Here is a 13773-nt window from a genome sequence, read left to right on the forward strand (position 1 = left end):
TTTACCATGCGCCTAAACTTTAGGAAAATTGGTGCGCGCAGCCTATCTTAATATTTCAGTGCCGCTCCAAAAGCCATTCGGTCCGCTGCTTCTCGCAGAATCTGACAGTATCGTGTGTCCTTATACGCCAGGGCACCAATGTGCATCATGATATCGCATTCGAGCCTGTGAGTTTTCACATGACTGACGAGCCCTTCCGGTCAATTACACGACGGACAAACCTTTTGCGCTTATAGTGCTGCTATACGTCCTCACAGTAGCTCCTCAGCATTAAATAAAGTGCATTGTCTGTGCATCTGTCTGTAGGCGGAATAAAACCAAACGGTACCCGCATGTAGAAGGAGACCTTGAGTATATGCCACTAGAGTGCAATTAGTGGATTAATTCTCGCTGCGCTGCAATCAGCATTTTAAAAAATTTTAATGGGTCTCCAAAAGTGTCCAAGCAAAAATATACAGCCAGCAGAATTAATCTAGGAGCGACATATAGCGTGAGACCGTCGCCGGGATTAAGTGCCTAAAGTGCAACTTGCGAAATATGGGGCACTGCTCAGCAACCGGTTATTTAAAAAAAGCTTCCCATAGAGTTACGCCGATCACATCGCCTCAAGGTCGGCTCCGCCGCAGTAGTCGATGTCCCAAATTCCTGGACTTGCATCAAGCCACCACCCTTCTTGGCACATACTCTTCGCACATGCTCTATATATCTCTTCGCACATATTCTATGCGGCGTGCGGTGTGCGATAGGATCTTATCGCATTTGGACTTCATACGGAACCTCGCGGTGATGGCGACGGCAGAAATTTGCCTGGAATACGCAACAAAAAGGAGAGTTAGTGCGAACACTCCCGCAGATGAACGTCTGTGTCAAAAGAACGCTTGTTTATGTTGACAAATATTCGTATAGTCTAGTTGCCTTCAAGAAGCACATAAGTGCTTTAGTGGCTTTGTCCATATTAGAGTTCTTCGGCGATAACCCAATAGCTTTATTTCCGAGAAAAGCCTGTCGTCTTAGAGCGCAGACCACATCGTTGGCAGTCGAAGCTTGGACAGTGGCACATATGTTCTCAAGGAAGGCGTTGCAGGAAAATAAGTAGAACACCACTGCATTTCAGCGCAAGGGTGGGAACGAATATCGTGAAAGTGGTGCAAGACTTACGATTCCTACCTATAGGCGGACCCGCCTTGACAACTGACAGAAGCCATCAGTTGTCAGAAGTCAAGTAGTGAAATTGAGCTCACTAATAAGTTCATCAGTGATCAGCACAAAATTTCTGTCCTCCGCTGCTGTAAGTTCACGCCAGCCAAAAAGTAAGAATAAAGTAAGAATCACTGTCGTAACATTTAAATTTTGAAATTATTTCTTACTTGTTAGATCGGATTCGTATTCTTGTTATGTTTTCCCATAGTCGTCGCTATTTCGCTCATACTTCGCTATTGTTCTCGCTGCCCTTCCTGCAGTGAATACCCTGGGAATAGAGCCGTGCTTTTTGCGATGAAGCGCTGTAGGAGTGTCACGTTCTTTGTTACACACAAAGCATGCAGCCGCCACGAATGTGCCGTAATAGTCCACCACATAAATCAAAATGCCGTTTTCAAGCAAGACCCGCTCTCCCTCAACATAACCCGGCGACATCGTGACTATTTATTGATTTATGCATTTACGTATTATCACTCAAGAATTTGCGAAACTAAAAACCATTGGAAAGTCCAGCGTTCATGGCGTTGCAAGGATTTGGTGAGAGTATGCTTAGCTGGGAGTGTCTACGCTTCTTAGCACGTTTAGCACTCACGTTCTGTGATGGCGCGCTACTTCTCCCACGGCCTATATTTAAACGAAGTAGCGCTTCCAATTTCGTCCGGGAGAAAGAGGCGGCGCGAATAATTAACGCGCTGGAGCGCAGTGGAATCCGGCGCTTTTATTTCGCAGTCGCTACTGTCTGCAGCTTCCCCGGCGTTGCGGACAGTTTCATTCCTTCTTTTTTTGCTTCTTTATAGTTATTTTGTTCTGAGATTTTACAGAATGAAGGCGGCCGCGCACTTTAACTGTGTCGCTGTGTTCGAACATCGTGACGTGTCCTGGGAGCCTAATCCCTGGGGCTGCTGTGTCTGTTTTATTCTCATATGTGCTTTCTTGCTTGCGTTTCAAATGGTGAGATCGATACGGCCCGTCTCACTTTTGCTGCCGGCTGTGCATAAACGTTCAGCCATTTTCTGCTTCCCAATTTTCTCCATCGTAGGGATGCTTGTTATCTTGCATTTGAAGCACGCGTACTCTGCAGCCCTGCTTCGTAGAAGTGCGGTGTTCTGCTGCTGTTGCTACGCGTCTCGATCGCCATTGCTAGCGCTTTTCTTTTCTTATATTTCTTAAGAGGATTCAACGACTTACATTTGTGACTGCGAGATACAGAGTACGCACTTAGAGAACGTCCAGTATTAACTGTCATCACAGTAAGAGAGTTATTGTTGATCTATGAAAGGCATTTTCCCCAGCATTATGGATTGCCCACTATAGTCGACGCTGGTTCGTTTTCGATAGATAAGTTAACCATGTTAATCACGTAGGTAATAAGAGAATCACCTAATTTGTAATTCCCCAAGGGCGTGGTAATATTGCAGTAATTCAGTGCAACCAGAGGTCGATGATCACCGTATTGAGAGTGCCAGGCAAGAGTCGCACGTATTGCTACCCTGGTGGCATGCGGCTGTGAGCCCTATCGAAATCATGACGCTAGCCGTCTTTGACAACTTAGTTACTCGGAAAGCACCGAAGGTAAAGAAAAAATAGATGACGTCCTGTGGCGTTTTCAATGGGTGGAGAACAATCCAAGGGAGTTCACTGCGAGCCAGAAGTGGCCTCCAGCCCTCCATTATCGCTTTGTTCAGGGCCGTGCTGCCCAGAATACGAAACAAAAAAGCGGGAAAAGGGTGCGCCGAAGGAGAAGCAGCACTTGCTTCGTGCAGTTTTCTTTCATGGTCATTGTTTGGGCAATCGTGGCCTGACCAGCGGTTCGCATTTGCAGGCAATCTTCGAGCCACTGTTGAGCCATTTCTCTTCTTTTTCCAGTGTCTTTGCCAGACGTTCAGATAAACGGTTGGCGGACTTCCAAGGAACGGGCTGCTGTATACAAATACAGCTGGTTTCCAACGCCACAATGTTGGTGTTGGCAAAGCACAATTGAGGAGCCAAAAGTAGATGGCTGCATAAGAACAAAAACCCCTGCGGTATTTTCTTTCTTTTGTTTTGCTTTTTGATTCGCTTTACTTTCGTATGTGTCTGTTCATCTCTCCAGTTATTTTGTATGTTGCGTGGTGGCGTGGTGGCTTAGTGGCTGCGTCGCTCTTTTTCTGAGCCCGACGTCGAGTGTTTGATTGCCGGCTGCAGCGGCCGCATTTAAGCAAGGGAAAAATGCAAAATCACTCGTGCACGGACACATGGTAGGGATTCCCAGGTTGTCTAAATTAATATAGAGCCCACCGCTACGGCGTGCGTCACAACTCGCTGTGAAGTTCGGGGTCGCTAAACGTCACAGTATAATTTGCCTTGCACGTATTGCTGCTCTCATAATCGATGTAAACCACGCAGGCTTTGCAACGCTGAGAACCCCGAGCTTTAGTTTCCCCCTTAGTTCCCACTATAACGTTCGTGTGGACGGAGTGGCGCAGCCTGAACACCAGCGGCGTATTTCATACTGCCTCCGCGGTCATCCGAACGCTTTCTTTCTATTATTATATGGTATTTAGGAGATATTGTTGCCTTTCATTGGCGCCGGCTACTCCTTTTCACATACGAAATTAAAAAAGAATAAATCATAATAAAATTATTGAAATCCTAATAACACAAATTCCAGTCACATAAGTTACACCAATACCACACTATAACTGAAAGTCAACTCCAAATCATAAAAACACAAAGTCCAGTCACATGAGTACACTAATGCCACACTAAATCTGAAAGTCAACTCAACCACGCCGTAACACAAAGTTCAGTCACTTATGTGCACTAAAGTAAACACAAAGTTCGGTCACATAACTACGATATACTAAACTACTAAAATCAGCGCACATAAGAAAGCACGGATTAGATTCATAGGAAGCTATATAAAACCAGGCATTGGATTGGCCAAAGTCAGGTAAAAAAAAAACTGAATGCGCTTATCACATTTAAACACTCACCACAATAGTTTCAGAGAACATTGCTCACTTCTAGAAATCTTTGAAGGGCAAGTAACGCTCGTCTTTGCATATAGGATGTATGCAAAGTATGTTGGCAAGGGACCTAAGATCTTCCTGAGGTGAAGGGCCTGCGATCTAATGCCACTGCATCACGTGCTAAGCGTTTCCTGTGTGTGCCGTGTCGCGGATATTGTACCAGAAGATGCTCTACATCCTCATCTGCGTTGCCAAAAGTGCATTCTGGACTATCAGCTCTTGAAATTTTATGCAGAAAGTGTTTTGTGTACGCCCTACAGAGCCGCAGACGATGAATGAGCGTTTCAAAGGCTCTGATTGTATTTAATGTGGACAGGATCTTAAATTGAAGCGATCGTTCAATGCGAAATAAATCTGAATATTTCGAGTTCAAATCAAACCAGGTCGCTTTGAAACCACGGGTTGAGATCTGTCTTAGTATGTGCGGCAATTTGTTTTGCGTTAGAGGGTGACCATATGAGGCGTTATTAGCATGCGCTTGTCCAGCTGCCTTGTCTGCTGCAACATTCCCAATGATACTGCAGTGGCCAGGTATCCATAGGAATATTATTGCGCCATTTTCTTCACTTGCTTTTGTAAGTTCCTCTAGTGTCTCGTAAACTAAAGCCATGTTTTGTGAATTCCTGATGTCACTATGAAGTCAAGACAAAGCTGCCTGCGAGTCACAAAGGATGACCCATTGTTCCCCTTTTTGCATGGAATTTATGTATAGTGACAAAGACAATATTGCAAAAAGCTTTACCGTTGATGACGTCGTGTGAGATAGTTTAAACGGTTACATTTGGTTCCATTATGGAATGACAAAGGCAGCTGTAGAAGAATTTGTTTGGCAAGAACCATCTGTATACGCTTGAATATAGCCAGGGTATCGAAAGCATATCTGGTATAATGCCAGTTGTTGCCCTGCAGGCATAAAGATATCTCGTTTGCAAATAATTCACTCAATCAAAAGTTCAACTTTTGGAGCGACGAGTCGCCATATAGGGTAGGCATTTGGCATTTGGCATTTGGCATTTGGGAAGGCGTTTGGCAGGCATTCTCAGATCATGAACAGCAGGTTGCCATTATCCCTCAAGAGAAAAGTGTATTATGGCTGTGTCTTACCAGTACTCACCTACGGGGCAGAAACCTGGAGGCTTACGAAATGGGTCCTACCTAAATTGAGGACGATGCAACGAGCTATGGAAAGAAGAATGATGTGTGTAACGTTAAGGGATAAGAAAAGAGCAGATTGGGTGACGTAACAAACGCGAGTTAATGACATCTTAGTTGGAATCAAGAAAAAGAAATGGGCATGGGCAGGACATGTAATGAGGAGGGAAGATAAGCGATGGTCATTAAGGGTTACGGACTGGATTCCAAGGGAAGGGAAGCGTAGCAGGGGGTGGCAGAAAGTTAGGTGGGTGGATGAGCTTAAGAAGTTTGCAGGGATGACATGGTCACAATTAGTACATGACCGGGGTTGTTGGAGAAGTATGGGAGGGGCCTTTGCCCTGTAGTGGGTGTAACCAGGCTGATGATGATGATGATATCCGAGAACCAAAATTTGTGATGTGGTAGTAGATATTTGTGCACCTGAATCACCGAATTGATGTTCGCCCTGTCTCTTTCAATTAGTGCACTTGCTAGGGGACGCCTTTTGTGCTGCACTGAAATGCGCAAGTAGTGTCGACAGGTTTCAACCATCATCGTAATAGGAAATGGAGGACAACGCGTCTCTGCAATTACTAAGGAACTTGAGGTTGCTCGAGGAACGCCGAAGCATACTCTAAGGCTGCTAGCCATTGATCGTTGGGGCCTCTCTTCAGATAAACGGGAGATTCCATGCAGAACAGGTGAAGAATACACTATCTTTTGCTTTATAAGTGCATTGTGTACTTTTAGTAAGGATGAAACCGACCCTCCCCATGTCGTGCCTGCTACGCGGCGAAGAACATTTATTAATCAGTTTATTTGTTCCTAAAGGGTTTTAATGTGAGAATTCCAGGAAAGTTGCATGTTTAGTGTAAGCCCCGAAATGTTTTTTTTCACTGTGGGTAAATGTTGTCCCTAAAGGCACAGCAGAAAATCCTTTAGGTGTCCTCTAATGAGAGTCAACACAACCATCTTACTGTAAGACAGTTCCATTCCTCTTTCCTTTAAAAATTTGTCCGCAATGTTTAGGCCTTCCTGCAAAGTTGATTGAACAAGGCTGGTGCTTGAACCACAGGCCCAAATGCAAATATCATACGCATGTATAGAGTAGTGTAGTGCAGGTGAAAATCTCCGCGGTATATCCGCCATCACACAATAAGAGAAAAACGGACTTAAGACACTGCGTTGTGGGACTCCTTGAATAAGTTTATGACAGGAAGGTTTTCCTTCGCTTGTTTGAATAAATACTTATCTGCCATTCAAGAAGTTGGTCATCCACTGTAGTGCATTTCCAAGACTACCAGTTCTAGCAGGCCACACAATATGTGAGCAAGCTTGACTGTGTGGAAGGCTCGTTTAATGTCTTAAAAACCGCTATTGTGACATTTCCCTTGCTCGTTCGTGTTCAGCCTAAGTAACGATATCAAAATTGCATCCATGGTGCATCACCGCCTACGCAATCCTGTCATGTGATCGGGAAGTGCTTCTGTTTGCTCACACCACCATTGCAGCATAGTTTCAGTCATTGTCTTCATAACCTTGCATAGACAGCTCGTCAGAATCACAGGACGAAATGACTCGAGAGAAAGAGGTGTTTTGCCAGGCCACAATATAGGTATTACACGTGCCCCTTTCCAAGAGTCAGGGACAGACTTCTTTTTCCGCAAGTTATTGAGTAATTCCAGAAGCGGCAATCGACCATTAGGTCCCATGTTTTGAAACATACTTCATGTAATAAAGTCTGGACCTGCCGCAGTCGTTGTCTTAAAAGGCGCAAGCGCACATTTTAGCTCCATCATAGAGAATTCGTAGTATAATTGTACATGCCGCGACTGAAAACGCCCAAGAACTTTTTGTTTTGCCATTTCAGCTGAACATTGGAACTGAGCAGTAGCAATAGATATGCTTGCTCTAGTTATAACTCTGCAGAATTTCTCAGCAGTCACTAATTCTGAAGTATTATTGGCTATTTTGAGAGCACGAAATTGTTGTACTTGAACAACAGGGGTGATTAATGCACGAATAGTCACCCATACTTGAGTAAGTGGTTCCAGGGGAGACAACGTATCGCAAAATTCACACCATCTTTCTTTCCATAATTTTTGCAGTCGCCTCCGCATGACTGAGTGGATTTGCTGCGAATTTCTATACGCTTCGATATTTCCATTCCGGCGATCAGCTCGTTCTGCTCTTCACCTTAACAGCTCTGAAATGTTCATATTCTCTATCAACTGATGTGTACTCGTCAGAAATGGGCACTTGTTTCGTACGCATTTTTATTGTTTCTTGTTTAGCTGATGTGAGTTTTTCTACGTCAGATTCACAATACACTCGACTGGACACGTGTTGATGAAAAAACTGCCAGTTTGTTATATCCACGTATCTTCGTTTCACAGTACTTTTTAAATGCGGATGTGATCTAAGAATTGGCAAGTGACCGTGTCCTTGTGTTTCTGCGAGTGCTGTCCATCTGGCATCGGCAACAAGATCATTAGAGCGCAGTGTCACGTCTATGCAACTGGCGTAGTGGTATCCACGCATCAATGTCACAGATCCATCATTCAATACTGATAGATCAGATTGCATCTTTCCGCGGTGCATTGAACGATATTCCCGCGGGCATCACAGTGATTACTTCCCCAAGTTACGTTGTTGCTGATTTTCGAAAGTTAGTTGCACAATACAGCTTCCCTGTGCTATGCATACAAGAGGCTGGAGTACGTGATGACTTTCGTCATGCTAATTACATAGTATATCAATCTTCTCGTCCAGCTGGAAACAGTAGAACAATGCTCTGCGTTCGAAAAGAGTTGTCCTCTTATCTCACTCAGTCAACCAGTTCAGATCTTCCGGAATATGTAGCCTGCAAAGTATATCTCTCTAAAATATGTGTAACAGTCTGCAAGCATCGAGACCTATTACGACTGATAATTAGGTAAATAATTTTAGTGCTACAGGATAAAACATTACCATATGTGGGGACTTTAACACAAGAATCAACTGCCCAACACTGAGTGGCGTGCTGTTATCTTATAATGCCGATGCTCTGGTAGCCATTGTGGTGATCGCTGAGGCGTCTTCTGAGGATAGCTGAGGTTTTCCTAGGTAAGGTCGCTAATATTGCTGTGATATGCGGTCTTCAGTGGCCGTAGCAGAATGATGACTCCCCTGTCTCTGGGGAACTTGCACAGCTTGCTGCTTTAATACCGTCGAATACGATGCTACTTTTCATTTTTGTTAAGTTGCTGTAAAATGGCGTTTTTCTCTGGGCTTATTGCATCAAGGTTTCAAAGAGGCCCCTTGTGTCATGGTTGCTTCCCATGAATTAATTCATGTTTGCGTAGCATGGAAGCGGCCGTGCTCTGTAAACATACTGAGAAGGAAACCGTATGATTACCTGCATAATTTTCACGTTTGGGCTGTCGCACAGACTTGCATTCAGCATGCTCATGGTTTTCCAAGCAGATTTTACATCGACGTGTCCCACGACAGTTTTTTGCCAGGTGTCAAAACCTCTGACAGTTATAACACCGCACGGGAGGACCAAAGTACTCTTCCACCAGGCGGCTGGTGAAGCCCAACTGGATTCTCTGAGGCATTGGCTTGCCATCTCTGAAGTGAAGGATTACAATGTGCAAAGAGCGGGATTCAGGTATACCATCCTCCAGACGGTAGTATCTTGCTTGTCGGTGGACTGATATTACTCCAAAATATTTCAAGAACTAGAGCAGTTGTCCTTCAGTGTACTGAAGTGGCGCGTCAGGAATCTTTTCGATATTTCGAGTGTACGAAGCCGGTATGTAGGGCTTAACTCTTAGTCCTGCGACTTCATGCAGTAAAAGCAGGTTTTTCGCAGATGCCACTGAGGTGACATTCAGTGAAAAGCTTCTCTCTCTGCTTATGCGGGACGTTTGAACTTTTTCCTTCGCCGGCGAGATAATTTCTGGTACAGCATGATTCATATTCACTTGCCAAAAATTGTGTCCTTCTTCTGATGGTCGGAACACCACCGCGATTCCTTCCCTTCTTTTCTTGTTGTAGGTCACGAATTTGAAAGGTTCAATGGCTTCATAATCACTTAGGTCATAGTTTGAAGTACTGTCGTTCTCCGGATTGGGTGTTTCGTCAAGACGAGGTCTCTTGCTCTCACCTTCACTGAGTTCCACCGTGGTCACTGGTCTGCGCCTTGATGTTCAAGGACTAAACGTGCCGGCTTGATGATATCATGCACATGGTGTGTGATGGCAGAATCTTGGACGCGCTCCTGCGTTGTACTCATGTGTCTCAAAACATGCTGGCGGTCATAGGGCTCGTTCCGCCATGCTCGGCTGCCTGCCGCCGTAGTGGCTTGAGGCACTCCGAGAGAAAAGGCAAAAAAGGCTTTGTACCTAGTTTCAATGGGCTCGTAGGTCGCTACAGTTCTCGCTAAATTCCTGAGCAATGAAGTCCAGGCACAATGTAAACAAACTAGTTAAAGGTGAAATGAAAAGGGAGCAGCAAGGAACAGGACCACCGCCTCGCGGAACTTCGTCTTCTTTTTTCTTTTAACCTCCATCCAAACGCTTTGGATAGCCAACCTTTGTTAGAGAAAGAACAATTTTGTTCCTCAACTCAGGGCAGGGAAGTATTGGCAAGGTTCGGCTTTCCCCTGAGACCCCAGTATTGCGGAGAGGAAACGGCACAGATAGACCGCAACGTTCAATCGCACATCGCGGTGGCCCCAATTCCCAAAAACATGAACCTTAAGTACCATCCCGGACGACGCAGAGCAAGGGTAAAGACTCTTCACAATCGTTTTGGCATGGGACCGGGGGTGTATTATACAGATGCCAGTCGAGCCAGCTCAGACACTTTCACCATAGTCTCTACATGCAACAACATAACAACGGCATCCTTCAACACCGCCTCGGCAGGCGTGGCAGAGGCTGCAGTTATCGCCTTGGCCATTCAGGACGCCGAGTGTCAAACCAATTCGGCTGTCATATTATCCGACTGACAAGCGACTGGCCGCCTGCTTCTACATGGGACGGCACCCAAATCAATAATGAAAATTTTAGGCACTCAACTAGAGGGGCACCACACTATCATATGGTGTCCGGCACACGAGCGACTGGCATGAAACGCGAGGGCAGACCGCATTGGTCGAGGATTAGACGTCCGAGCAACGGCATGGCCTAGCGACAACCTTCCACCGAATTCTCGTGACATCCTCCTGCAGCAAAGGCAGGAGCAGAAACGTTTTGGACATCCTCACTTCGATTTAAACAACCAACAGGAGAGGGACTGGCGTCGTATGCAGACGAATACATACCCAACCTGCACCACCTATACAGAATACACTTCACGAGGTTCACTGACGAGTGCCCGTAGTGCACAGACACACCCACACTAAATCTCATCACATGGGAGTGCCCCAGGATGCCTCCGCACATAGACTGCCCCATATTACACCAACATCCACTAATGAGGAATAGGCAGTGGGAGGCATGGCTTGCGGATGGGGGTCAAGAGAGCCAGTTGGCTCTTTTGGACCAGGCCCAGCGAGCCGCTCGTGCCAGTGGGGCCCTGGAATAGGGGCTACAACCATCGTGCCTTATTTTATATATATGCAATAAAGTTTTTATTCTCTCTCTCTCTCTCTCTTTCTCTCTCTCTATATATATATCTCTCTATCTTGTACAGCAAGTGCTTGGACCCCGGTCGTACCCCAAGAAAGATTAAGATTAGTTACGAGTATCAAGGATTTATGAGATTCTGTCGCGCATATACAGAGGCTTCATCAATTGTCGTTGAACAGTACTATATGCGCATAGTTATTTTTAGATTCTCATTTTTCTGAAGATCTTGTGTTGCTCTTGTAGTCTTACAACTTTTTTTTCTCTCTATTCTTTATGTGATCCGTGGAGTTGCCTTTGTTGGAGTTTTGTTATTTCGTTGTAGATTTGTTTTGGCAATATTTTTTTTTAATTTCATTACATTTCTTTCCTTAATATTTTCTGATAGCCAGCGATTTCGTGGCCAAACTTGCCATATTGTGCAGCTAATAGAGAAAGAAGAATACGCCACTACTGCAGTGAAGATTTAATGCAGATCTTCGAAAGTCTTAGTGTGTCCGGGGAGGCTTAACCTCGATTTGATTACTTTTGTTTGATTTTTGTTTTCGGTTTTCCTTGTACCTATTTTTTTTTCTAAGCAAAGTCAGCTTCTAACGCTTTTCTGGAGAAAATGGCCAGGCGAATAACCAGCCCGTCTCACCCTAAAAAGAAAATATTATAGTAAAGCCGGGCAAACCATATCTGTGCGAGGCTGTTGCTATTTTACCCAGTGCCCATCTAATGTCCCAGTGCATGTGGTGTTTCCCTGAAGATGCATTATTTCTACTTTAAGACAACGTCAACACACTCAGGAAGGCTATACAGCCACTCTAGTTGAGGCCACCCCACAGAGACGTTTTACGGCTCTCTTGGTTCCACGCCTGCAACCTGTACGAAGAACTGAGCGCGTATGCGACCGATGACGATTAGCTCATTTCAAGGCGGAACGGCTTTCAGCGTGCTACATATAATTAGTTAACTCCGTCTTGCCTACGTATCAGTGCGTTTGTATCCATTATTTTAGCACAATAACAAAACTGATTGGGCAATGCATCAGAGAATGATGGTTAGCGATAGTTTCTTGTTAAATGCTACAAGGCATGAAGGATTGTAGTATCGTTCTTCATTGCTGAGTTACAGAGCTGTAAACATGATAAGTGAATTTCCTTATAATTCTGCCATTTTGAAAAAAAAACGACATTTGAAAAGACTGACGGCTTAAATAAAATATAGGCTTCCTACGGTCACTAGAATATTGCTTTTGCTTTGTAATGCAACATACGTAATCAAAATCGGTGCAGCGGTTGTCGAGTTAAAACGACTTCTTGGTGTCGATGTATTTAGATAGGTGCTCCTGAGTGAGAGCTTCCTCTTCAGGATCATACCGCATTACAATTCACATTAAAACACTTGCGAGGACGCGCAGTGAACCCCCGTATCAGGATCTACCCACGCAATCACTACCTGCCGAAGTTTTAATATATACCGCCAAAATGTTCGTATCAGTACAACTTTGCTTGAACGAAAATTTCAGTTGAGGGATGTCGTCCGAAACCTCCGGCGGGCTTTACATGGGAGGCTACGCAATGTGGATTAATCAGTTGAACGAATTTATTATGACGCAATTATCAGTGCCACGAATGTTTTCGCGACACAGCAGCGCCTATACAAACTCACCTTGCCAGATTTATGAAGCCGGACTGTGGGTCAAAGAGGAACGAAAGGAAGAAGCTGCATTGGGCGAATTACGTAGCAGACGGCCCAATTTCTATAAGAGTCAAACAATGGATAAAAATCATGATAGGCAATAATATATCACGCGCGGTAAATAATGTGGGGCGTCAGCTAAGCGCGATACATTTTAAAAAATGTTTAACCGGAACGGTCGATCTTGTTCTGTGGTTCTTCAAAGTTGTGCGCCTTCTACATATCAGGAGCTTCCCCGAAGACGTCGTCCTCCAGAATGGAGGACGGAGGACCTCCGCGCCCTCATGGCAAGGCGAGTCCCGCGGCGGTAGCCCTGTCCGTGGGAAACCGCGACATCACCGACTGTAGGCTTCCCGATTCATCTGACAGCTCAACAGCGGCAGAGATGGACTCTGACAGTGATTACACGCTAGTCCAATCGCGCCACTTGAAGCGCAAGCTTCGCCGGACGTCAGCAGGCAGTGATTCTACTCATAACAGCAGATGTGAGGAACGGGTCTTCTCCGTGGGCTACACCCCAACTACGGAAGGTACGAATATGAATTCGTTGAATAGACAATCACTGACCAAATACTTCGATCGAATAGCCTCAGGACATGTGAGAGAGATCCGCATTAATGCTCGGAAGAACATTCTGACGGTGGACGTGAATTCTCAGGCAGTATTGGAGGCTTTGAAAGGCATTCAAGTGGTTGGCAACATCCCAGTTCGCTCATTCCTAGCGTACGGCAAAGATACCTGCACTGGTGTGATATCGGATATGGACATTGACATAAAGGATGACGACCTGCGATCTCTATTATCGTCGACAGTGCGAATCCTCGACATCCACCGATTCGGCCGCTCCCGGTGCATCAAGTTGGTGTTCGAGTCAGACTCTTTGCCAGCATCGGTCAAAGTAGGTTATGTGAGGCACTCAGTGCGTCCATATGTACCACGACCGTTACAGTGTCACAAGTGTTTCAAACTGGGCCACGTGAGTGCTGTGTGTAAGAATCCTACGTCGTGCCGAAGATGTGGTGGTGCTCATCAGGTAGACTCCTGTGAGACTGACGCCATGAAATGTGCAAATTGCTCCGGAGACCATGAAGCGACATCCAAGGACTGCCCCAAAATGGTAGAGGAGA

The 13773-nt window shown here is 45.3% G+C and overlaps 1 long non-coding RNA gene across 1 annotated transcript; it reads right to left on the bottom strand.

The window, feature by feature from the left end:
• Window positions 1–401: 401 nt before the first annotated feature.
• LOC139059728 (uncharacterized) lies at window positions 402–12698 on the bottom strand. The gene is made up of 2 exons (XR_011514326.1): window positions 12617–12698; window positions 402–807 (listed from the first exon to the last, which is right to left on the bottom strand). It is a non-coding gene; the product is annotated as an uncharacterized lncRNA (long non-coding RNA).
• Window positions 12699–13773: the final 1075 nt, after the last annotated feature.

Source organism: Dermacentor albipictus, chromosome 4, assembly GCF_038994185.2.
Source record: "Dermacentor albipictus isolate Rhodes 1998 colony chromosome 4, USDA_Dalb.pri_finalv2, whole genome shotgun sequence".
Taxonomy (NCBI): Eukaryota; Metazoa; Arthropoda; class Arachnida; order Ixodida; family Ixodidae; genus Dermacentor; species Dermacentor albipictus.